Source organism: Lepisosteus oculatus, unplaced genomic scaffold, assembly GCF_040954835.1.
Source record: "Lepisosteus oculatus isolate fLepOcu1 unplaced genomic scaffold, fLepOcu1.hap2 HAP2_SCAFFOLD_172, whole genome shotgun sequence".
In the NCBI taxonomy this organism is placed as follows: Eukaryota; Metazoa; Chordata; class Actinopteri; order Semionotiformes; family Lepisosteidae; genus Lepisosteus; species Lepisosteus oculatus.
In genome coordinates this window covers 44,767-69,519 of record NW_027167714.1, presented here as the reverse complement: position 1 = coordinate 69,519, position 24,753 = coordinate 44,767, and the positions used below count along the sequence as shown (strand labels likewise).

At 45.7% G+C, this 24,753-nt stretch overlaps 8 non-coding genes across 8 annotated transcripts; 4 read left to right on the top strand and 4 right to left on the bottom strand.

Moving 5' to 3' along the window:
- Positions 1-2,508: 2,508 nt before the first annotated feature.
- trnag-ucc (transfer RNA glycine (anticodon UCC)) lies at positions 2,509-2,580 on the bottom strand. The gene has a single exon. It is a non-coding gene; the product is annotated as a tRNA-Gly (tRNA).
- A 2,243-nt stretch (positions 2,581-4,823) lies between these two features.
- Positions 4,824-4,965, top strand: LOC138226793 (U4 spliceosomal RNA). Its single transcript, XR_011184696.1, has one exon. It is a non-coding gene; the product is annotated as a U4 spliceosomal RNA (small nuclear RNA).
- Positions 4,966-9,320: 4,355 nt separating this feature from the next.
- On the top strand, positions 9,321-9,391 carry trnag-gcc (transfer RNA glycine (anticodon GCC)). The gene has a single exon. It is a non-coding gene; the product is annotated as a tRNA-Gly (tRNA).
- Positions 9,392-14,796: 5,405 nt separating this feature from the next.
- On the bottom strand, positions 14,797-14,938 carry LOC138226783 (U4 spliceosomal RNA). The gene has a single exon (XR_011184686.1). It is a non-coding gene; the product is annotated as a U4 spliceosomal RNA (small nuclear RNA).
- Positions 14,939-16,244: 1,306 nt separating this feature from the next.
- LOC138226800 (5S ribosomal RNA) lies at positions 16,245-16,363 on the top strand. Its single transcript, XR_011184704.1, has one exon. It is a non-coding gene; the product is annotated as a 5S ribosomal RNA (ribosomal RNA).
- Positions 16,364-16,999: 636 nt separating this feature from the next.
- On the bottom strand, positions 17,000-17,163 carry LOC138226806 (U1 spliceosomal RNA). Its single transcript, XR_011184710.1, has one exon. It is a non-coding gene; the product is annotated as a U1 spliceosomal RNA (small nuclear RNA).
- Positions 17,164-18,971: 1,808 nt separating this feature from the next.
- LOC138226776 (5S ribosomal RNA) lies at positions 18,972-19,090 on the top strand. The gene has a single exon (XR_011184680.1). It is a non-coding gene; the product is annotated as a 5S ribosomal RNA (ribosomal RNA).
- A 636-nt stretch (positions 19,091-19,726) lies between these two features.
- On the bottom strand, positions 19,727-19,896 carry LOC138226778 (U1 spliceosomal RNA). The gene has a single exon (XR_011184682.1). It is a non-coding gene; the product is annotated as a U1 spliceosomal RNA (small nuclear RNA).
- Positions 19,897-24,753: the final 4,857 nt, after the last annotated feature.

The window sequence follows — 24,753 nt, the reverse complement described above, 5'->3', positions numbered from 1 at the left end:
TTGCTCACTACTTCCAGGTAGCACCTCAGCTGACCCATTCGGTCTGCATTGGTGCAGACCTATTGGTTCGACTGGGCGCCCAGCTGGACACAGTAAACAGTGTGCTGTGGAAACGGGTGGACCCAGATGCCCACTCTCTAAGCGGTGACCCCGAGAACATTCGGTCAGGTCAGACGATTCCTCAGGCCTGCCAGGTAGTAAACGAATCGGACCTGATCGTTCCTGCGTCAACAGCAGGGTTTCCGGTACGCCTTGTCCTAAAGAAGGGACAGAGAATGGACGCTGAGATGGTTTTCTTCCAACCATCAGCTCAGTTTATCAGACTGAACCTAGCAGTCTGTTGTACCCCCAGACTGGAACGGAATGGCCGAGCCACCTGCCTGTTGGTGCAGAACATAGCAAAACAAGATGTCAAAATCCCTGCTCGCACTGACATGGGACTGGAATTGACAATAGTTTCTATGATTTCGAACTGGCCATCCCAGTACTGGGGCAGCTCCCTGGTCCCTTGGCTTCATAAAAGCGCCCCTGTAATAAAGAAATTAAATCCAAAATCAAGAGGGCAGTTGCCTACTGAAATACAAGAAGTCATCAATTTTAACCTAGCAACACATTAAAGGCTGCATCTATACAAGTGCGATTCTAGAAATGCTCACCAGATTACGTTTTAAGAAGGAACTGCGCCTCAGGTTCCGCCGAGATCTTAACTCGGATGGCAGGATTCAGAGTCCGGAGTGTGGACTGATGGCGAAGGAGGGTCCACATACTGTGGATCCCTCAGTGATCTTCCGCGTATTCAAACCGCCAGCGTGTGACTCCCCTGTCCCTGTGACCTCATTGCTCTGCTCTTTCCTCTGTGCAGCCGAGCCCGACTCACGGTAAAGTGAAAAAAAAGATGCCCTCAACGTGAGATTTACTCTGGAGCGAGGATAGATGTTACCTTTTTATCATTTAACAGGATGTATGTGATGTGGCGACTACGTTCAATTTTGTATCCTCTTTAAAAGATTAAGGACTGGGGTGAGCGTGATTTACCACCCTTTCAGCTAAGAACCCGACTTGCGCACCGTTTAAGCTGCATAGACTCGGTCGTTTAACTCTTCTCCGTTAGCAGGGTTAAGGTTAAAGAAAAAAAAATAGCTGACTCCTTTTTTTTGCCAGCCGCTAGCGCTGATTAGCAAGGCTTGTATTTCATGTTTTGCAAGTTGCATCCATTTTAAGAAAAACAAGTCGCGTTAAAGACAGGAAATGAATACTTGCATTTAATTAAGTCTAGCCATAGGCGGGGATCTCCTGTTTACTAGACAGGCGCTTTAACCAACTAAGCCACGGCGCCCCAGGAGTGTTGTCCTTTTGCAGCCACTTGGACACACCACTCAGACACATCTGCATTCGGTGTGTGCTCCGCCTGCTCGCTGAGCAAGTTGCCACCTTTACATACAATAGCAACATCGACACCAAGAGAAAGGATGACAAATGGCTTTTATCTGGAACTTTTCATGTCCAAGGAGCTCAATGTGCTTTCTGTGTACAACAGGGCCACTGAACTCCACACTGGCCACTGAACCACAGCAGTGGCTTGCTGGCTTGACATCTCCCAAGGAAAATGTTGAAATCACATGTGGAACAGGAAAATGACCCTCGAGTACGTGGGGAAAAAAAGAAAAAGATCATCTGGAGCGCGCCAACCCATGTCCGGACAGCCCAGTTTCGTCGACAAGGTGGCTGAGTGGTTAAGGTGATGGACTGCTAATCCATTGTGCTCTGCAGGCATGGGTTCGAATCCCATTCTCATCGCTCTCCATGTCTGACATGTGTGCCTGTTCGACATCGGCCCTCCTGTTGTTTGCTCCGGTGCTAGAGCCGTACATTTTCTAGCAGTGGCTGAACATGGTATAGTAGGCCAACGTCGGTATCGAGCAGTGACAGTAACAGTACTTACTGCGCCCCATAAGAAATCGTTTGTCCCTGTTCAAAAGAGATTGTGCGATGTCCTGCGGCGTTCGTAAAGCAAACCTTTGACAGTTTGAAAAGAGGAATTTATTCTGCTTCCTGTGCGTGCAGTAGTTACAAAGTTGAACGTCTTTACACGATCTGCTGCAGTTTTCAGTGGGCGGGCTTTGTCAGATGGCTTGAAAAAACGCACTGTGTTTCGGCTCGGGAAACATCATAAGCAGTGTCCTGCATGTTTTCTGTGTAAAGCTGTCTTTTAACGCATACAGAATTCATTCGAAATCATTGATTTCTCCAATTAACAAGGGTCCCTTTTTGAACCTGCGAGAAGCATTCTTTCAATGTAACAGATTTACTCCGGGGAAAGCCAGCATGACATTAAGAGTAGCTCAAGCTTTCAGCACCCGTATCGGACTGCGTGTATGCAGACACCGCTCAGAATCCCCTGTAAGATTCTCCCTCAATTCCGTTTTTCAGTGCTTTAGCTCTTTCAAAAGGCTTCGCTTTGCTAGTCACAGTCCAAGGCTCATGACAGCATTTGAAAACATTCGCCACTGCGTTGGCCGGGAATCGAACCCGGGTCAACTGCTTGGAAGGTAGCTATGCTCACCACTATACCACCAACGCACACCCACAGGAAGCCTGCAGGACACCACCAGAGAATGCTTTTTTAATTTTTTTTTTATTAAACAGAATTTACAAATACAAATACAACAAGAGGATCAGAGTCATGTACAAGAGAAAAAAAACGCAGCAGAAAAAAGCATTTAACTACCAGAGGTAATTAAGTAATTATGTGATCAAATTGTATATTTTACACGTATCATATTTTCCTTGCTTTAATATTTCTCAATTATTTATAAACTTTAGTTTCAACATGCATGCGTTTCCTGTAAAAAATAAAACTCAGCACACAGTTTTTCTTTTAACAACATTTCGAGTACCTCTGGCATTCATGAAAAAGACATACACAAAAGCAAATAACTAACTCTAAGACTGTCTAAACTATTGAGTTTTTCAAAGAACCAGAACTATAACAGTCCTTAACACTTAACTACACCATTCCAAACTAACACTAAAGAAACACTAGTATATACTGGTATAACAAATATAACCAAACATAATCATTAACTGAGCAGTCACTGGGAGCAAATCTCCTTCCCGTCCACAAAGGCCCTCGCTCCCACAAAGTAGGCTCTCCTCCCCTCTCTTCTGGCAGCTTCAACCTGGGGCCACAGCTGGTTCCTGGTGCTCCTGTCCGCGGCAGACAGGTCCTCTGCAAACCTCAGTTTGTTCCCATTCAAATACTCATTCCCCCTCGCCGCTCGCCACAGCATGTCCCTCGCCGTCCTCTTGGTGAACTGTATTATAATCGATCTGGGGCGCACTTGCCCAGACATGTTCGCTCTCCCGAGCCTGTGAACAAAGTCAATGGCCGATATTACGTCCTCCTGGTCCGGCAGGGTCCTTTTACAGATACCCTTCACTGTTGCAACAAGGTCCTTATCACGTTCCTCTTTAACTCCAAATAATTTTAAATTCCATCATCGACGGTATCTATCTACATCGTTCACTTTCAATTCAAGTTCTTTAATATGCTTTTCTTGTTTGGTATTTACTTGTTTAAGAACTTTTACTTCACTCTTTAAGTCTTCAACCTCTTTAAACACACAGTCCATGGACTTTTTAAGACTTTCGATTTCGACTGTATTAGATCAAATCATTTCCTTCAGCTCACCCATGCTCTGTGCCATCATGTTGAAGATGTTGGTCTGGAGCTCCTCCAGCGTCAGGTCGCCCCTTCCTCTCTTGGCTGCCGGGGTTTTCACAGGTGTGCTGGGCAGGGACTCCGGCTCTTCCTCTGGCAGCTGAGTCTCACTTGGGCTGCGAACGCTCGCGTACGAGCGCATCTCCAGCACTCTTTCCACGTCCCCTCCAGCTGCTTCACTTTTCCCTTTAGTTGCCATCAATTTTCTTGTAGTGCTATACATATACGATTGAGGTTTCTTAGACTTCTCCTTCGAAGACCCAGCACTCTCTTTTGTTTTCCCAGTGTTACTCATATCGAAATTCTTAAACCTAAAAAAAATCGTTTTTTTTTCTTTCAATTATAACTGAAGTTTAAACAAGTAGTGTTAAGTCCTTATTTTTCTGTAGTCAAAAAAAGCAAAAATTAACATTCAGGTCATGAAAAACTCAAAAAAAATCCTCAACCACTAAACTTTACCTCCCACCTGAGCGCCATCTTGAACGCCCCTACCACCAGAGAATGCTCACGATTTCGGAAGCTGTCTCCGGGACGTGCTGATTCCACACATCCTGAATAAATCATGATATTGTTAGTTGCTGTAGCTAGACGTTCAAATGAGTTTCATGGCCAGATGGACTGTTTCCTCCAGCGGTATAGTATTGCAGTGAGACAGCACGATGCCTGCAAGACTATGTCACGCTAAACGCCACAGATTGTGTTTGTCCGTTCATGTCAGTCATCCTGCAGCCACGGGAAGTGGGACACAAACATGCCGCAATGCTTTCAAGACGTTAGGATTTGTTTGTGCAACATCCGAGAAGAGTACTTGTGGCTTGAATGTGAACTGTACGTGCCCGCCCCCTTTCCTCTGTAGTGCATGAGTTCCTCCCGGCATGCCCTTCGTCATTGTTCTGTCATCTTGTATTTAAAGGGTTGTATTTCTGCTGCTGAAAAGAATCAACGGGTTTCTTTGTTCCCAACGGAGCCCTTGTCTGTCATGAAATTCTTCAAAACCTCAAGCTAGAAGAAGACGACAAATATGAAGCGTTACAGCAACGACATGCCATGAGACGATTGATAACGATTTCCATAGGATCCCCGCGGTTGCCTGGCAACCGTCAGCTTTGCGCAGTGGCAGTATCGTAGCCTGTGAGGTTTAGCCGAGGCGGGATTATTGCTAGTTGAAAACTTTTCCCAATACCCCGCTTCCGCCGGTTTGCAATACAATCGGCGAAAGCAATTTTTGACAGTCTCGTTAGAGACTGAGCAAGGTGTTTAAAGACAGATTTGGTCATGGTGACATCATGGTAGAAAGAAGCGAGCTTGTTCCCAGTGGGCATTGATTCGTCGAATATACGTATATTTACGGTGAAATTACGGCTATACGTATATATACGTCGCCTCGAAGTATAATCAACGTCGAATTGCAACCGTAAAATTGACGACATTAACAAACGCATATATAACGTCGAAAACACATCTAACACAGTGCCTGAGGCTTTTTACTGTATGTATCGTGTGTGCCGCAACTAGGAGTATACGGCACTCTGCACAGTGTACGAAGTAAATTATTTTCGCAGCAATTAATTTACACGTGTATAATAAATATAGTAAATATAATAAATTAATTACTGCGAAAATAATTTACTTCGTACACTGTGCAGAGTGCCGTATACTCCTAGTTGCGGCACACACGATACATACAGTAAAAAGCCTCAGGCACTGTGTTAGATGTTTTTTCGACGTTATATATGCGTTTATTCATGTCGTCGATTTTACGGTTGCAATTCGACGTTGATTATACGTCGAGGCGACGTATATATACGTATAGCCGTAATTTCGCCGTAAATATACGTATATTCGACGAATCAATGCCCACAGCTTGGCATACAAGGGTTTTGCTGAGGGGGTCTTGCCACCTGCCTGAAAAAAAACAGTAAAATGTTTGAGTGCCTATAGAGTTTCTATTTTTATTTTCTTGACAAAAGTCCCCCATCAGTGCGCGGTGCCCGAGGAAAAATCTGTAGGGGGGCGTCTGAAATTCTGAGGGGGGAGTGATATTTCGGTTGAAACGGAGCTGTACGGTGCAGCTACCCAAATGAAATCTCGCAGCTATGCCATTGATTAGTGCTTCATGATAGAAGATAACGACTAGCAATCTGGTATTTGCGATGAAGTTCAGTTTCACATTTTTCGTCACTCTCAAGGTTTGTATTGCCTGGAGCGAAAAGTACCATAAGCGTTCATTTTTGCAGCTACATGGACGTTCTGAATCGTTAAGAAAAAAATGTTGTAAAACCAACAGAAAGCACAGACTGCTATAACTAGTCCTAGTTATATAACGATTTTAAGTATAATGATAAACTACTGCAAGGAATCGGTCCACCTGAGCAAACAGGATCGTAATGTTGACACTCAATAATATGTGCAGTTCCTGGACGGATAGCCCTCCTGCCCATCAAACAGACTGAGTGACTGTTCGTGTCATTTAGTGTTGTCTGACCATTGACAAAGTACAACTATTTTTTTAGGGTGCAAATTAAGTTAGGTAAATCTTTTTGCCCAAAACTGAAGGGGCGACATTCCCCCCTCCCCCTGTGATGCCAGGCCTGTCCCCATCCTATTCCATAATGTCATTATATATAATACCATACAACAGTGACCGATCCTTAATATTTGCATGCGTTAAAATTGCACATCAGCTCATAGCAGCGATGTATTATCAATGTTAAATTTCAACCATAATATCGACAACATTAATAAACGCATACGTTGAGAAAATATCGAACCCATCATATTTTCCGGTTATATACCACAATGCATTGCTAGTATTCGTTGGTCACCATTTTGGACACGTTTTTCAAACGTAGAAGTATATCCGAAAATATCTCAGCAATCCTCTTTTGACGAGTAAGTATGAACAATAATAATACTATCTGAATACATACAGATCTTTCTTAATATTATTTTGATTAAAATAGTATGTGAATAAGCAAAAAAAATGGCACATAAAATAGTGTGAATGGGGAAGATGACACAAAATCGTTTTGCCGTTTCTCTTATTCTTATTCTATGTTGTACTTTCAAACTTTGGGTACTCTTTAATTAGGACAGACTTTATTGCTCAACTGCTATGATGCAAGCCAAATTTTATACATTTATTTCAGCTTTGAGCTTAGTAAACCGTTCATTTTTTAGATTATACTAAAGAAGATATTAATCATTATTTATTTGGGAAGTAATATTATATAATTTTCTCCTAGCTGCGGTGCTGAAGTCCCACCCTACATCAACAGAAAAAGAAATAAAGGAGCATGCAATGTGTTACTTGAAGAATGCATATGCAAGGCAGGGGGCCAAGAGATCTGGACTCTGAAAATAATAGGTTTTTGGTTCTAACTGTTAGGACAATTAGACAGGGTTTGCAAATAGTGGACAAAAATCGTCTTAACTTCCATTGTAATATTTTATATTTTATGTAATATTTTTTTCTTGGAAATATAGAAGTTGTACATTTTAAAATGTATATTTGAATCAAAATGTGGTTTTGAGTTAGTGTGTTAATGTAATTAGTTTTCTGTTTGTCATTACTATACTGTATATTGCCATGTTACCAGAATTTGTAGCTGAAGTTTAAGACTAGTTGTGTTTTTATGATTATTGCCCATATGTTGATTGTTGATTGATTGTATACAATGTATAATTTGAAATACATATGTTTCAGGTGTGAATGTGTATTTTCAGAATACATTTCTAAACCTAATCATTGGCTTGTTTTACTTGTTTCTACACCTATAAAATCTATCTTTGATGTATAATAGACCTCTACCCATATACGTATAATAGACCTCTAATGTTATCCGTATAATAGACCTCTAACCATATACGTATAATAGACCTCTAAAGTTATCCGGAACTCCAACCATATATGTATAATAGTCCTCTAAATTTATCCGTATAATAGAACTCCAACCATTTATGTATAATGAACGTCTAAATATAGACGTATAATTGACGTTTAACTTTAGACGTATATTAGAATTTCATTCTAGACGAATTGTAGACCACATTTAGACGTCTAAGATATGCGTTTAATAGACGTATATTATACGTCTTTTGCCCAATGGGTTACGTCTCAACAGAAACGCTCTTTAGCTCTTTCAGCGTTATGCAGAGAACATCGTCTGTCGAGATCACTTTTGAGTCAGCGCGAAACGCCGTGTGCTGTCAGTTTGATTTCATATTGCTCGTAGCGGCGCCCGGCTTTTGTCTGTCAAACGTTAGGTTGCGCTTCTTCATGCTGCATCGTCGGCATGAGTGGAGCTTTATAAACGTCTGTACTTACTGCGCCCCATAAGAAATCGTTTGTCCCCGTTCAAAAGAGATTGTGCGATGTCCTGCAGCAAACCTTTGACAGTTTGAAAAGAGGAATTTATTCTGCTTCCTGTGCGTGCAGTAGTTACAAAGTTGAACGCCTTTACACGATCTGCTGCAGTTTTCAGTGGGCGGGCTTTGTCAAATGGCTTGGAAAAACGCACTGTGTTTCGGCTCGGGAAACATCATGAGCAGTGTCCTGCATGTTTTCTGTGTATAGCTGTCTTTTAACGCATACAGAATTCATTCGAAATCATTGATTTCTCCAATTAACAAGGGTCCCTTAAAGGATGAGTCAAAGTAACGTCTAATCGGATTAGTTTCCTTAGAGCTGGTTCAGAGTTTGCTCAAGAGTTTACCTTTCACAGATGCGCAAAGAAGAATGTTGGGGGTGCACGCTTCAAGGCGCCTTACAGCTGTAGGGAGTGATTCGAGACGATTCATGGCGTGTGCTCGTTCCCATATATCGTACGACCCGGGATGCTGTGCTAGGATGACGTACAATACCGCTTGGGCACGTAACGGCGTTATATGCAAGTGCAGGACGTGAGGGTTTTCGTTTGTTTGTTTTGTTTTGCTCTGCTTTGCTTTGTTTTGCTTTCCATCGCGTTGGTAAGAGCGTAAATAAAAAGGCGATTCCTGCATCTACCACTAATGTAAGAGCTATTTCAAGTGCGACGTGGTGCGGCTTTTCAAATGCTTGTGGGCATTTCTCTGTTGTTGATTCTTTTTTTGTGTGTAACAAAGTGGCATTTTCATGTCCGGACGGGGAGACTTTATCATTCCGACATGAAGCCACCCTTAAGTCCTCTGAGGCGTGTCTGTCTGCAAGGCTTGTATTTTGGAAATGTTTTTTTGAAACGGAGAACGACTTTGAAATAGGCTTCCGCCGGCGCCTCGCGATCCAGGTAAGATTGTAGCAAGAACGCAGCTGCGGTGGGGCTTGCTGTAGTCGTGGCTGAGTGGTTAAGGCGATGGACTAGAAATCCATTGGGGTCTCCCCGCACAGGTTCCAATCCTGCCGACTACGTTGTCCGCCTTCAGTCGGTGTGTTTCGGCACAAGCAAAGAAGCGCGCCTCTTTGCTGTTCCTGGTGGTTTTAAAACGCCCAATCGCTTGTACCCGCTGCCTTGGAAATAAGTTCTTCAGCGTCCGCAAATGGCATTTTGCAGCTGGAAGCATATGTCGACGCGTTTTGCACAGAGCACCAAAAAAGCGTCTTTTTTGAAGGCCCAGGCACTGAGCATTGGTGGTTCAGTGGTAGAATTCTCGCCTGCCACGCGGGAGGCTCGGGTTCGATTCCCGGCCAATGCAGTGGCTTTTGCAGCGAGCGGCTCCATCACTTGCATCCCCTTGCAACTCGCAACTGAAAACCCACTGAAGCTAAGCAGGTGTGAGCCAGGTCAGTACCTGGATGAGGATGAGCTACAGGGAAAAACAAAGCTTCCAGCTGGAAGCGGTGTTAATGGTGCCGGCGGGGGGGCGCTCACCCTGAGGTCTGTGCGGGTCCCAATGCCCCAGTATAGTGACGGAGATGCTGTGTTGTAAAAGGGCGCTGTCTTTTGGATGAGATGTAAAACCGAGGTCACAGCGCTCTGTGGTCATTCAAAATGACCACCAAAACCTTTGACAAAAGCTCTTGGTAATTGATGGTCTTCAATAATGTTTCTCCTTTAGGTACATTTTAAATCAGCTGAAAAATGCTGTGAAATGGGGGGGCACTTCAGGCCAGTGTAGGATTTGGGTTACAAGAACCATGAAACTGCACGAGAAAGCCCGTACACTGAATTACACGGCTTTCTATTCAAAGGAGGACAAAAGAAATTCCCTGAGTTTGATTTTTTGCAGCACAGAGAGGAGCACTGTCGTGAGGCCGGTTAGCTCAGTTGGTTAGAGCGTGGTGCTAATAACGCCAAGGTCGCGGGTTTGAGCCCTGTACGGGCCAGGTCTAGGTCCAGGTCCCTGTTTGTGAAACAGGCAAATGACTGTCTCAGGGGCCCATTCCTCATTCTCAAGACACATGTATGCACTATGTACACCGTGCATTGAGCAATAGGGACTGAGTACACCACAGGTAAGGTTAGAAGTCATTCTGAGGTGCCACATGTGAGGGATACAGCTAGGCATCCGAAATGTAGGGTTTGAGACCCTTCAGGAGTACTGCATCCTTTGAGACAGACCCGTGCATGTTAAACAAATGATCATTTCTTTCGGCATTAGGGACTAAATATACTAAACATATGATGCTAAAATGTTATTTTCACATATATTAATGTAATAAATGATTGCTTATGCTTTAGAAACAAATCTAATTCAAATAAAAGCTTAAGTTTTGTATTTATCTTGTACCATAGAACATGATTTTCTTTGTATTTCAAGCCCACAAAGTGTCCAAATGACGCACTACATGATATAAGGAAGATTATCACATGCATATCGGTATTATCTTTCTTATGAAAATGCATTCCTTTCATTACCTTTTACTTTTTAAAATGAACTCAAATTGAGTATAATGTAATAATTTAAGTAGAATAGATTCTAATAATATAATGATCCAGTGTTTTGCACTACTTCACTGCTTCACTGCTCTATGCCATCTGGAAATAAATCCTCAGACTGCTTACTGCCCTGGGCATGTACCAATAAATTAAAGGAGCACATCTGTTTATCACTGCGTTGAAGCAGGAGACACACAGTCTCTGCAAACACATCCTAGATACAGTGTTCCAGCACCTTTGACCTCATCCAGAACGTATCATTTCTTGAAAGGGATTGCTGTCCGAATGCACATCTGAATCCCAAACAGAATCTCTAGTAAAATACGATCATTTGTGAAACAGGCAAATGACTGTCTCAGGGGCCCATTCCTCATTGTCAGACACATGTATGGAATGCTTTCACCGTGCATTGAGCAATAGGGATTAAAAACACCGCAGGTAAGGTTAGATGTCATGTTCTATGATCATTTCTTTCAGCATTAGGGACTAAATATACTAAACGTATGATGCTAAAATGTTATTTTCACATATATTAATGTAATAAATGATTGCTTATGCTTTATAAACAAATCTAATTAAAATAAAAGCTTAAGTTTTGTATTTATCTTGTACCATAGAACATGATTTGCTTTGTATTTCAAGCCCACAAAGTGTCCAAATGTTCTATGATCATTTCTTTCATCATTAGGGACTAAATATACCAAACGTATGATGCTAAAATCCTGAAAAAAGGATGTGCTCCATCTCGTCAGTAGATTGGATTCCAAAACTGATTTGGGTCAATATACATTACCTTTGAAATTAAAGTACAGTCTACTGTAGGGAACCATCAACTTAGAAAGCATTGGCCTTCCCTGGGGGTCAGGTAGGTGCAAAAGATAAACCTTTATCCTATCTTTATCTTAAGATAAGTGGCCAAGCAGTATTTTTCCAAGTTTCACCAAGCACATCATGTTGCCATAGTAGACAAAGTTCTATAAAATGTTAAATAACTTTTAAAAAAAGTATCTTGGTCTTACAGTACTGTACAAGGTGAATTAAACTGTCCCTGGTAATAAAAAGTAATTAGAAGCATCTCAGAAACTTTATCTCTAGAAACATTAGCTGTTTTATATCATGTAATTTAGTGTGATGTTGTCAGAATTCAAGGACATTATCACACACAGAAATTGGTTCAGTTAAATCTAAAAAACACAGCTAAACATGGGTTTAAATGTAACAGAAGTCTCACCTCTTGTCAAAAGATTTAATTCAAGAAGCGATGTAATAAATGATTGCTTATGCTTTATAAAGAAGCTTAAGTTTTGTATTTATCTTGTACCATAGAACATGATTTTCTTTGTATTTGAAGCCCACAAAGTGTCCAAATGATGCACTACATGATATAAGGAAGATTATCACATGCATGTCGGTATTATCTTTCTTATGAAAATGCATTCCTTTCATTACCTTTTACTTTTTAAAATGAACTCAAATTGTGTATAATGTAATAATTTAAGTAGAATAGATTCAGGTAGGAAATATAGAGTCATGATGTTTATGGCTGACATCATTTCACATGGGTGAATTTTAAGCTAAGAAATAAAAACATTTACAATGAAGATACCATTGCTTAATTTTAAATGCCTTTAAAAAATAAATACCTCCTGAGAATAATTTGCCACTCCCAGATCCTTGATAAGGTACTGTTTGAATCCAATCAGGAGAGGAGCATCCAGGGAGTGCTTTCTATAGAGTCCAGCTTGGGCCACTCTCTTCCGGCCTGCTGATACTTTTTAACTACTCAGGGCCTGTAAGGATATAAAACACCGGTTTAAACATTTTATACCTATAAGACAAATTAGAATTTTAGTAAAAAATAGATACATCTGAAAAATAAAAAAGTCTTACTGCTGATAGAGTTCTTCAGAGCTCACATCTTCCCCTTCCTTATCCGCTTCTGTTTCAGTTTCTAGAGCAGCCTCTGGCATCTCTTCCTCCTGGACAGCGGCCTCTTGCTCAGGGCCGCTGGAATGCAGGTAGATTCTTTTCAACATGCTTTTACATAATATGTTGTAACAATGATTTCAAAAAGAAACTACAGAAGCCTTACAGATTAAAAATATCTCACCTTGCCAATGTGTCTTCAGGCTTCCCATGTACAAAAAGGCCCAAGGACTCTAGCAGTCTTACAACCACTATCCTGTTTGCCTCACCAGACACGATCTCTATTCTGTGGTAATCCACGATGACCCCGTTCTTCAGGTGATTCATCATGTCCTCCCTCGCCTGTTGAGAGGCCATCCTGATCTTTTCTGCCGTGGCGTGCTTCATACACGCCCTCTTCAAGTGAGCAGGAAGCTGATCAAGAGTATTCAGGTACATCTTGCACACCAGGGGAATCCGTGCGGGTTTCCTTTGAAAATAAATAATACCATCTGTGTATAGAAACAAGACTGATTTCTTAAATTATCCTTAATTTTCTCTCTCATAGTTTGAGCATAATGATTTTATTGCATTTATATAAAATGCAATAAATAAATAATGGTTTCATAAAAAAGTGAACACTTACTTGGTCTCAGTCACAGACTTTCCAATAGAAGCCATTGTGGAGTTCAGCAACTGCAGGTCCTAGAAGTGGGGAAAGAATTTTAAAAGAGAAATTGAATTACAATACAGAAGGAATGGCTGAGGGTTCACTGAAATATATAAATATACAAATTCCAAAGACTGAGTCCATATAGAAACAACTACCTTTCATTTTCAGTATAAGAAAAAAAAAACATTATCTTCCAAAGCATCATAAAATTGTCCCTTCTTCCAGACTCTACTTCTCTCTTGTAGTAGTATAGCAGACCTTTCCAGGTGAGCAGATCACAGAGTCCGAAATGAGCTTCCTCCATCAAGCAAAGTACCTGAACATGACTCTGTCATCATAAAAGCGCCCCTGTAATAAAGAAATTAAATCCGAAATCAAGAGGGCAGTTGCCTACTGAAATACAAGAAGTCATCAATTTTAACCTAGCAACACATTAAAGGCTGCATCTATACAAGTACGATTCTAGAAATGCTCACCAGATTACGTTTTAAGAAGGAACTGCGCCTCAGGTTCCGCCGAGATCTTAACTCGGATGGCAGGATTCAGAGTCCGGAGTGCGGACTGATGGCGCACGGAGGGTCCATATACTGTGGATCCCTCAGTGATCTTCCGCGTATTCAAACCGCCAGCGTGTGACTCCCCTGTCCCCGTAACCTCATTGCTCTGCTCTCTCCTCTGTGCAGCTGAGCCCGACTCACGGTAAAATGGAAAAAAATATGCCCTCGACGTGAGATTTATTCTGGAGCGAGCCAGTGTTGCGCATAGCTGCCTTCAAAGCAGTTAACCCAGGTTCGATTCCCGGCCAACGCAGTTGCGAATGTTTTCAAATGCTGTCATGAGCCTTGGATTGTGACTAGCAAAGCGAAGCCTTTTGAAAGAGCTAAAGCACTGCAAAACGGAATTGAAGGAGAATCTTACAGGGGATTCTGAGCAGTGTCTGCATACATGCAGTCAGATAAAGGTGCTGAAAGCTTGAGCTACTCTCAATGTCATGCTGCCCTTCCCCGGAGTAAATCTGTTACATTGAAAGAATGCTTCTGGCAGGTTCAAAAAGGGACCCTTGTTAATTGGAGAAATCAATGATTTCGAATGAATTCTGTATGCGTTAAAAGACAGCTATACACAGAAAACATGCAGGACACTGCTCATGATGTCTCAGTGCGTTTTTCAAAGCCATCTGACAAAGCCCGCCCACTGAAAACTGCAGCACATCGTGTAAAGACGTTCATCTTTGTAACTACTGCACGCACAGGAAGCAGAATAAATTCCTCTTTTCAAACTGTCAAAGGTTTGCTTTGCGAACGCTGCAGGACATCGCACAATCTCTTTTGAATGGGGACAAACGATTTCTTATGGGGCGCAGTAAGTACAGACGTTTAAAATGCTCCACTCATGTCGACGATGCAGCATGAAGAAGCGCAACCTAACGTTTGACAGACAAAAGTCAGGCGCCGCTATGAGCAATATGAAATCATACTGACAGCACACGGCGTTTCGCGCTGACACAAAAGTAATCTCGACAGACGCTGTTCTCTGCATAAAGCTGAAAGAGCTAAAGAGCGTTTCTGTTGACACGTAACAAGCTCGTTTCTTTCTACCATGATATCACCGTGACCAAATCTGTCTTTAAACACCTTGCTCAGTCTCTGACGAGACTGTCAAAAATTGCTTTCGCCGATTGTATTGCAAACCGGCGGAAGCGGGGTATTGGGAAAAGTTTTCAACTAGCAATAATCGCGCCTCGGCTAAACCTCACAGGCTACGATACTGCCACTGCGCAAAGCTGACGGTTGCCAGGCAACCGCGGGGATCCTATGGAAATCGTTATCGATCGTCTCATGGCATGTCGTTGCTATAACGCTTCATATTTGTCGTCTTCTTCTTCTTCTAGCTTGAGGTTTTGAAGAATTTCATGACAGACAAGGGCTCCGTTGGGAACAAAGGGCGTTGTGAGAAAACCGTTGCTTATTTTCAGCAGCAGAGATACAACCCTTTAAATACAAGATGACAGAACAATGACGAAGGGCATGCCGGGAGGAACTCATGCACTACAGAGGAAAGGGGGCGGGCACGTACAGTTCACATTCAAGCCACAAGTACTCTTCTTGGATGTTGCACAAACAAATCCTAACGTCTTGAAAGCATTGCAGCATGTTTGTGTCCCACTTCCCGTGGCTGCGGGACGACTGACACGAACGGACAAACACAATCTGTGGCGTTTAGCGTGACATAGTCTTGCAGGCATCGTGCTGTCTCACTGCCATATTATACCGCTGGAGGAAACAGTCCATCTGGCCATGAAACTCATTTGAACGTCTAGCTACAGCAACTAACAATATCATGATTTATTCAGGATGTGTGGAATCAGCACGTCCCGGAGACAGCTTCCGAAATCGTGAGCATTCTCTGGTGGTAGGGGCGTTCAAGATGGCGCTCAGGTGGGAGGTAAAGTTTAGTGGTTGGGGAGGTTTTTTGGGGTTTTCATGACCTGAATGTTAATTTTTGCTTTTTTTGACTACAGAAAAAGAAGGACTTAACACTAGTTGTTTAAACTTCAGTTATAATTGAAAGAAAAAACGATTTTTTTTTAGGTTTAAAAAGTCCGATATGAGTAACACTGGGAAAAGAAAAGAGAGTGCTGGGTCTTCGAAGGAGAACTCTAAGATACCTCAATCGTATATGTATAGCACTACAAAAAAATCGATGGCAACTAAAGGGAAAAGTGAAGCAGCTGCAGGGGCAGCAACAGGGCGGAGGCGCCGCGCGCCCGGCCGACGTGTTGGACCGGTGCGCTTTACGTGCTGAAATAAACACGCGAAAGCCCCGAAATGTTTCCAGAGTGCTGTGCACTGGAGGTTTTTGTCTGGTGAAGACTTGCCTGGTGCTCCTCCGTGCAGATTGTTTGTCCTCCTCCAGTGCGGGACGAGCCAACACAAGGGAGCGCATTCGCCAACATCCAGGCACGCAATGCGATTTGGAAAGCAGCTCCTTTCCAAAGAGTTGCACACGAACGATCCTTCAGTCCCGCTCGGGGGGCACGGAACCCCCGCCACACACAGCTTCAAGTAGCGAGTCAGTCGCCAGGGCTTTCGCTTACGGCCACACCACCCTGAACACGCCCGATCTCGTCTGATCTTGGAAGCTAAGCAGCGTCGGGCCTGGTTAGTACTTGGATGGGAGACTGCCTGGGAATACCAGGTGCTGTAAGCTTTTGCTCTCCCGGCCAGCAGGGGTCGCCGTTGGTGCCGTAGGCTTTGGGAGGAAAACCTGCAGGATGGAAAGGTGATCTATAGCCTCATCTCTAGAGACGTTTTGTTGCTGTGGCATGTGTGTGACCCATATTCAAAAAAAAAAACCCGTCTGTAAAACGAATATCGAAGCTGCCTCTAAATCTGCAAATGAAGATGAGTCGATAAACCACTCGTTTTTCGTATAACTAGACATATATTCGTTTGTTACCGATTTCATTCATTGAGCACGGATACAATAGAGGTACAGCCATTCACTGTTTGACATGTCTGCACTGGTACAGAACCGAGCAATCAGAAAACGGGTGAAACTGTCTTTAGACTCAGCATACAGTACCGAGGCCCCCCATGACCAAATAAAGGCTAACCTCGATAATCAGCCTAAAGAACGCAGACTACAGCAAAACGACTGACTTTGAAAAGGGAATGAACGTCCGGAAGGAGTAGTGGAACTAGCTTGAGATGCTTCTCCGGACCCCTAACTAAAAGCCAGCGAGAACCAGCAGCGGCGTCCACTCCTGTCGAACCGGGATCCTTCCGCAGCCACGCAGCTCGTGGTGTCCTAACCCTCCCGTATCTGATTTTGGTCCAAGCACATCAGGGGAGAGCGCGAACGCAGTCCCCCACTACCAGAAATTATGCAGTCGAGATTCCCACATTTGGGGAATTCGCAGGGGTCAGCACAGCCGGAGTGCAATGGCCGAGCCTCGCCCTGGGTGAACCTCCTTCTTGATCAAGGTATCTCCCCTGCCAGGTAAGTATGAGTTAAACAGGCCCCTGCAAGCGGCCCGCACCCACAGCACAAATCGCGCAGCCTTGGCCACCTCCTCGCCCCGCACGCCACCGCCTCCTGCTGGGCCCACTCTTTCACACACTCACACGCCACACTTACACTCAAAAGTGTGGGCAAAACGAGAAAACGAGCGCGCCGTTTCCTACACATCTGCAGTCGCCGTTGCGCATTCGCAGCATGTCCCGGGATGCAATTCGGCCTCATTTGCATAACTCCAGACCGGCAGATCGCCACGCAAGCTCGCGACGTGCGCCTGCCACACACCGAACAAACCTTTTCAGCAATTTCCAAAAAACGGGCCTGCTCGCCTGCCCACAAGGCTCCGTCTCTTACCTGCTCTCCAGAGCCTGCTGTCTTCTGTGCTTTTCTCTCGGCACCGCTGCAGTGCACACAACTCCTGCAGCGGGAGGGGGGGAGAAAGTTCCCGCGCTCCGCCGCAGGGAAGGCTCGCTCCGTGCGCACACGTCCTTTCGATGCCAGTCCAACAAGTGCTCCGCATTAGCTGCGTCGGGGCTCCGGCGTGTCGCACCTCACCTCACCTTGCACTGCCCCCTCCTTGAATGTCTGCCGCTGGGCATGCCCCGCTCTCCTCCGCCTTATCTTATCGCGTGTGAGCACCGACAATGGCCACAATGCCGGGGAATGGCACCTGTAAAGTGTTAATTGGGGCACAGGAACAGCCCGTCTCGTCTCGGGGGGGCCGGCTTCAGAGACAATACAGCAAACACAGCGGGGCGGGGGAAGAAGACGACACCACACATGCGGGTACATTCAGCTCCGGCGGGAACGAGACATTTGTCGGTCTTTTCAAGTGCCGAGAGCCGAGCAATCCTTCACTTGTATCGTTTCTCCCCGGTGACTAGATCTGGCCCTGCGACTCTCGACTGGGCTCACCCCCGGGGCAGCCCAGCAGGTGTGAGCCTGGCCGGCACCCGGATGGGAGATTCCACCCCGGAAAAGCTCCGGTTGCTGCTGCTCCTGCAAGAGGTGTGACTGGGACCAGTAGGGAGCGCTCACCCTGCGGGCTGTGTGGCTCTCTTACGCCCCAGCCTCCTGATGGCGACACTCTGCTGCACAAACAGGCGCCGTCCTTCGGGGGAGGCGTCAAACCGAGGTCCCGACCCTCCTTGGCCATTAGGAAACCCCAGGGCGTCTCTCAAAAAGAGACGCCGTGGGTGTCCCTCTGGTGTTAGTGCTCCCCTTTACCCATCAGTCGGGGTCTCCTCCTAATCCCCGTCTCACCTGTAACAATCAATGACGAGGCCCCCCTGTCCGTGAGATTTAGTACTCGCGCAAGAGACCGGGGGCAGAGCGCGAAAGCGGTCCCCCGCCCCCAACAAAGTTGGCGCTCCGGGTTCCCTCTCGGGGCCCTGCAACACAGCGGAAGGGCAGCGAGAAGGAGCCTCTTGCTCTGACGCCGCAAGGCCACAAGAGGGCGGAGGCGCCGCGCGCCCGGCCGACGTGTTGGACCGGTGCGCTTTACGTGCTGAAATAAACACGCGAAAGCCCCGAAATGTTTCCAGAGTGCTGTGCACTGGAGGTTTTTGTCTGGTGAAGACTTGCCTGGTGCTCCTCCGTGCAGATTGTTTGTCCTCCTCCAGTGCGGGACGAGCCAACACAAGGGAGCGCATTCGCCAACATCCAGGCACGCAATGCGATTTGGAAAGCAGCTCCTTTCCAAAGAGTTGCACACGAACTATCCTTCAGTCCCGCTCGGGGGGGCACGGAACCCCCGCCACACACAGCTTCAAGTAGCGAGTCAGGCGCCAGGGCTTTCGCTTACGGCCACACCACCCTGAACACGCCCGATCTCGTCTGATCTCGGAAGCTAAGCAGCGTCGGGCCTGGTTAGTACTTGGATGGGAGACTGCCTGGGAATACCAGGTGCTGTAAGCTTTTGCTCTCCCGGCCAGCAGGGGTCGCCGTTGGTGCCGTAGGCTTTGGGAGGAAAACCTGCAGGATGGAAAGGTGATCTATAGCCTCATCTCTAGAGATGTTTTGTTGCTGTGGCATGTGTGTGACCCATATTCCAAAAAAAAAACCCGTCTGTAAAACGAATATCGAAGCTGCCTCTAAATCTGCAAATGAAGATGAGTCGATAAACCACTCGTTTTTCGTATAACTAGACATATATTCATTTGTTACCGATTTCATTCATTGAGCACGGATACAATAGAGGTACAGCCATTCACTGTTTGACATGTCTGCACTGGTACAGAACCGAGCAATCAGAAAACGGGTGAAACTGTCTTTAGACTCAGCATACAGTACCGAGGCCCCCCATGACCAAATAAAGGCTAACCTCGATAATCAGCCTAAAGAACGCAGACTACAGCAAAACGACTGACTTTGAAAAGGGAATGAACGTCCGGAAGGAGTAGTGGAACTAGCTTGAGATGCTTCTCCGGACCCCTAACTAAAAGCCAGCGAGAACCAGCAGCGGCGTCCACTCCTGTCGAACCGGGATCCTTCCGCAGCCACGCAGCTCGTGGTGTCCTAACCCTCCCGTATCTGATTTTGGACCAAGCACATCAGGGGAGAGCGCGAACGCAGTCCCCCACTACCAGAAATTATGCAGTCGAGATTCCCTCATTTGGGGAATTCGCAGGGGTCAGCACAGCCGGAGTGCAATGGCCGAGCCTCGCCCTGGGTGAACTGATTTCGATTTTTAAGAACTTTATTTTCTTTTCACAAAAAAATACAGGACATCACAAATCAGAAAGCTTTACATTCATATACATACTTAAAACAGTATATATGATCACATCTCATTACATTTTGACATGGTAACAGTTACATAGCAACAATTTTCTTTTTTTCTGGTGCAAATCACATTCTTTACTTAAACTTGATAATGTTTTTCACAGTTTCTTGAGATATTGACCTATGCTCTCTATTTCCCACAGATTTTCTGCTTCCTCCCTCCCTTCTCTCCACAGATCTCTGAGGTAATAGTTCTCTCGGGTGATGAACAGGGCCAGGCTACCTGCTGCCTTGACTGGGATCTCGATGCCTTTGAACAGCCCCATGTTCCTCACTCTCCACAGGGCAACTTTCCCACTGTTCACCACGGCCCAGATCCTGTCAAACACGTCAGGAGGAAGTTTGACAGGAGAGATGCCGTATATGACGAAAGCAGCGGTCAGGGTAAATTGGGGCGAGAGAGCCTGCAACCAATCTTCAAACTGTGCCCAGAAGGCCTTAGCAAAAAAGCAGGACCACAGGAGATGGGATACAGTCTCCTCCTCGCCGCAGCCCACCCTAACGCAGCGAGGGCTGGGGGTGAGGCCCCTACGGTACAAGAAAGTTCGTACCGGTAAGCACTGGTGGACGACACTCCAGGCTAAATCTCTGTGAATGTTGCACAGAAACTTAGAGGATGTGTGTTTCCACACCTTCCTTGTTTGGGCTGATGTTAAAATGCCCACATGGGTCTGCCTATTGTTCTGGGGTGCAATGAAATCTTCCAGTTTTTGGACGCTGACATCTCGGAGGGGAATATGGCCAATTGGGTGAGATCTTAGAAAACTTTTAACTGTCCCATAAATTGCGGGGCATGTGTCAGAGAGTGGGACGTCCAGCTTGGGTCTGACACCCCACACTCTGAACACCTCCCTACCTACCCAGAGCCTGGAAAAATAAGTCCAGGTACGCGCTGCAGGTGCTGTTGCAAAGCCTCTCAGCACAGAGGCCAGGAAAATGCACAGCAGCTTCGTAGCAATATCTGGGACAGACTTCCCCCCTGAGGGTAGCGGCCTGTACATTATTTCCCTTCTGAGTCTTTCCTGCTTCCCACCCCATAGAAATTGAAACATCAATCTCCTCATCACCGCCGCAACACGGTGTGGGATTGGGAAGGTAGAAGCCAGAAAATTCAAGACAGGCAAGAGCTCGGCTTTGATGACCAGCACCTTCCCTGTCATGGTGAGGTCTCGGTCCTTCCATTGCATCAGTTTTTTGTTTAAGATTGGCAATTTGTTCTGCCAATTTACTGTTCCCATCTCTTCTCCAAAATACACCCCCAGGACCTTAATTCTCTTCTCTTGCAGCCTGAGATCATGTCCTTCTTTTGGCTCCCTCCAGTTCTGATAAAAAATCTCACTCTTAGATTTGTTAATTTTTGCGGAGGAAGCCAAAGAGAAACGATCACAGCACTGCAGAGCTCTGCTAATTGAGGCATTGTCAGAGAGGAGCAGGGTGACGTCATCCATGTATAGAGATGTCTTTACCTCTCCTCCCCCACTTCCAGGCACTGGTATCCCATTAATGGCCTGATCCTGGCGCAAGGCACAGGCTAAGGGCTCCATAGCCAAAACGCATAACAAGGGGGATAATGGGCAGCCCTGCCTCACCCCTGAACAGACTTCAAAGGGGCGTGATCTATTGCCATTAACCATGACTCTGCTGTTGCTACCTGTGTACAGCAGGTTAATCCACTTTCTCATGATGGGGCCAAACTTCATGTGCTCAAGTCCCGATGTTAAGTACTGCCGGTTTAGGCGGTCAAAGGCCTTTTCTAGGTCTACACCTAAAATGCAAAGAGGGAGGGAGCGATCCTCAGAGTACAGACAGACATCCCTCAACAAGGCCAGGTTGTCGCTCATCAGGCGTCCTGCTATCCCACAAGTCTGTTCTTTCCCTACCAGTGAGGCCACTACATTTTGTAGGTGCAGGAAAAGGGCTTTGGACAGGATCTTAGTGTCCACGCCTAACAGGCTGAGGGGTCTCCAGTTCTTTATGTCATTTTTTGCTCCTTTCTTAAACAAGAGAGAAATAGTGCCTTCTCTTAAGGAGTCAGGCAGCAATTCTGTCTTATATCTTTCCTCGAATAGGACCAGTAGCGGATCCTGAAGCAGATCCCAAAAGGTGCAATAAAATTCTTTAGGGAGCCCGTCAGCACCTGGAGTTTTCCCCTTCTGTAAGCTCTCCATAGCCTGTCTCAGCTCTTCTACTGTGAAATCCCTCTCAAGTACTTCCCTATCTTCTTCACTCAAAACGTTTTCTAGCTTTGAGGTAAAAAAATGAATTTCTTCATCCTTTACCTCTGTAGAGCTGTACAGTCTTGAGTAGAAGGCCTTGGTGCAGGAGAGGATAGCACTCGGCTCTGTTCTCTCTCGTCCCTCCTCATCAACTACACTTTCCATGACAGACTTGGAGCCTACCACTTTCCTGAAAAAGAAGCGAGTACACTTCTCATTTTCTTCCAAGAACTGCACTCTGCCTCTTAACAGCACTCCTCGACTACTTTCTTCGGCTATGCTCCGGATGTCCTTTTTTAAAAGGGTGATATCCTCGAGCACATCGAAGCCACTGTGCAGCATCGTGTAGAGACGCTGCAGCTGCCTCTGTTTCCTGGCTAGCACTCCTCTCCGTCTGGCAGCAGCCTTCCTTCCCTCAGCCATGAAAAAGGCCTTTGTCCTCATCTTCACCTCCTCCCACCACTCTCCTACTGACCCGTACAGACACTGCAAGGACAGCCACTGTGATAGTTTCTCCTTGTAGCGGGATACTACCCCCTCGTTCTCTAGCAGCTTTGTGTTGAGTTTCCAGAGGCCTGGGCCAAAGACAGTCCCGCCCTGGAGTTCCACTCTACACCCTAAAGCCTGATGATCTGAGAAGAAGACAGGCTGAAGAGTGACCCCAACAACTTTCACTCTCTCTGAGACAAAGCAATAGTCAATTCTGGAGCTGCTATTCCTCCCTGACCATGCATATCCTGCTGTTGTGGGATATATACATCTATATGTGTCTGAGAGTTTAAAGTCTTGAACTAAGTTTTGCAGGGCCAGTGAGCTGGAATCCAATTTTATCGGAGAGCTAGACTGCCTGTCTGTGTGCTCTAAGATACAATTAAAATCCCCTCCCACTATCACGTCTGTGCTACTTAACAATAGGGGAGAGAGTGCCTTGAGTAGCTCCACCCTTCCTCCCACGTCAGTAGGACCATACACATTGATTAGCCGCAGGTTAACGGTCCCCCATTCCACATCCACACACAGCAACCTGCCATCTATGACCCTCTGAATACTTTTCAATTTGAAAGCCCATCCTTTGAAAAGAATGGCCACGCCAGAGGCTCTGTTGTTATTGTCCCCTGACCAAACAGAAGGCCCTTTATCCCACCTATCTTCAAAGCTTTTATACCTCTCTTGATAGGCTAAAGCACACTCCTGCAACATCAACACATCTCCCTCTCTCTGCTGGAGGTAATCAAAGACAGACTGGCATTTAACTCTGTCATTGATACCTCTGGTGTTAAGAGAAATTATGTTTAGAGCCATATTACATAAGAAAGTGGAACCAGTCTTTACAAAACACATTTCTCTTCGGTCTCACCTGTTACCTTCTTCTTTTTCTTTTTCTTCTTACCAATTTCCTGCCAGCCATCCTCTGAATGAGCCTTCATCAGGGTGGCAGCAGTAAAAGCATTCACGGAGTCCATTTCAAGGAAGGGGGTAGAGGGAGGGGTGGAGGGGTTCCAGCTGTCCCCATCGCCATGCTCTCCTTCCTCCTCGCTCGGGTAGAAAACAGAGTCATTTTTCCTTTTCCTCAAGTCCAGCTCCTGGGAGCACTGAGGGGAAAGGGGTGCAGCCGATGCACCAGTCTCCTCTTCCCCCTCACCCACCAGCTGTTGCAGATCCTCCGTGATGGACTGGATGGAGGAGAGGAGGGCATCTGTAGCACTTGCAGAGTCTGAGAAAAGCAGCTCCGCTGAATCCTGGGTATCGTCGCTGGACCCGCTCCACCGGGGGGCCCCACACTGGCCCTCGTTCTGAGGAGCAGGAGTGGGGGAGGGGTCCTCGCTGTTCTCGGGGGTTTTCAAACCCTCGTGCTTGTCTGGTGCAGTCTGCGGTTGTGGGGGGGTAGTGGATTTCTCTTCCACCGGCCCCGGAGCCACAGCAGGACTGATCCTGGCTGGAGGCTGAGACTCTTTGTCCAACAAGGGTTCTTTGTTTGACTTGTTGTTTGCTTTGGCTTTTCGGGCCGGTTTGGCTGAAACAAGCACTGCCTCATCCTTTCTCATTTTGAGTTTATTGGCGTAGGCGTGAGGGCAGTTCTTAAAAACGTGTCCTTCCGAGCCACATAAATTGCACTTTGGCAGCATTGAACAGTCAGAGGCTAAATGTCCCTGTTTGCCACAGGTCTTGCAGCATTTCACAGTGCAGGACGATGCCAGGTGTCCCACAGCACCACAGCACCGACACACCTTTGGTTGTCCCACATAAAAAACATAGCCATTGCAGGCGCCCAGCCGGATTGTAGAGGGCAGGTGCCTTAAGCCTCCATTTACATTGTCCGGTAGCAAGCGAACCTCGAATTTCCTTGCTCCTGTTTTTATACCGTCAACATCTCTAACCTCAGTTCCATGGTGGACGGTGCAGTACTGGTTAAGCCAGGTGTGAATGTCCTCCGTCTTTGCCAGTTCCGAGAACATAACAACATGCACCGTTTTCCTCTCTCTCTGTGTCAGAGGCTGCAAGCTGATCTTCTCAAGGGCAGGAACTTTCCCTCTTTTTGCCTCAAACACATCCACGCATTGTTCAAACAGAGAATAGGTA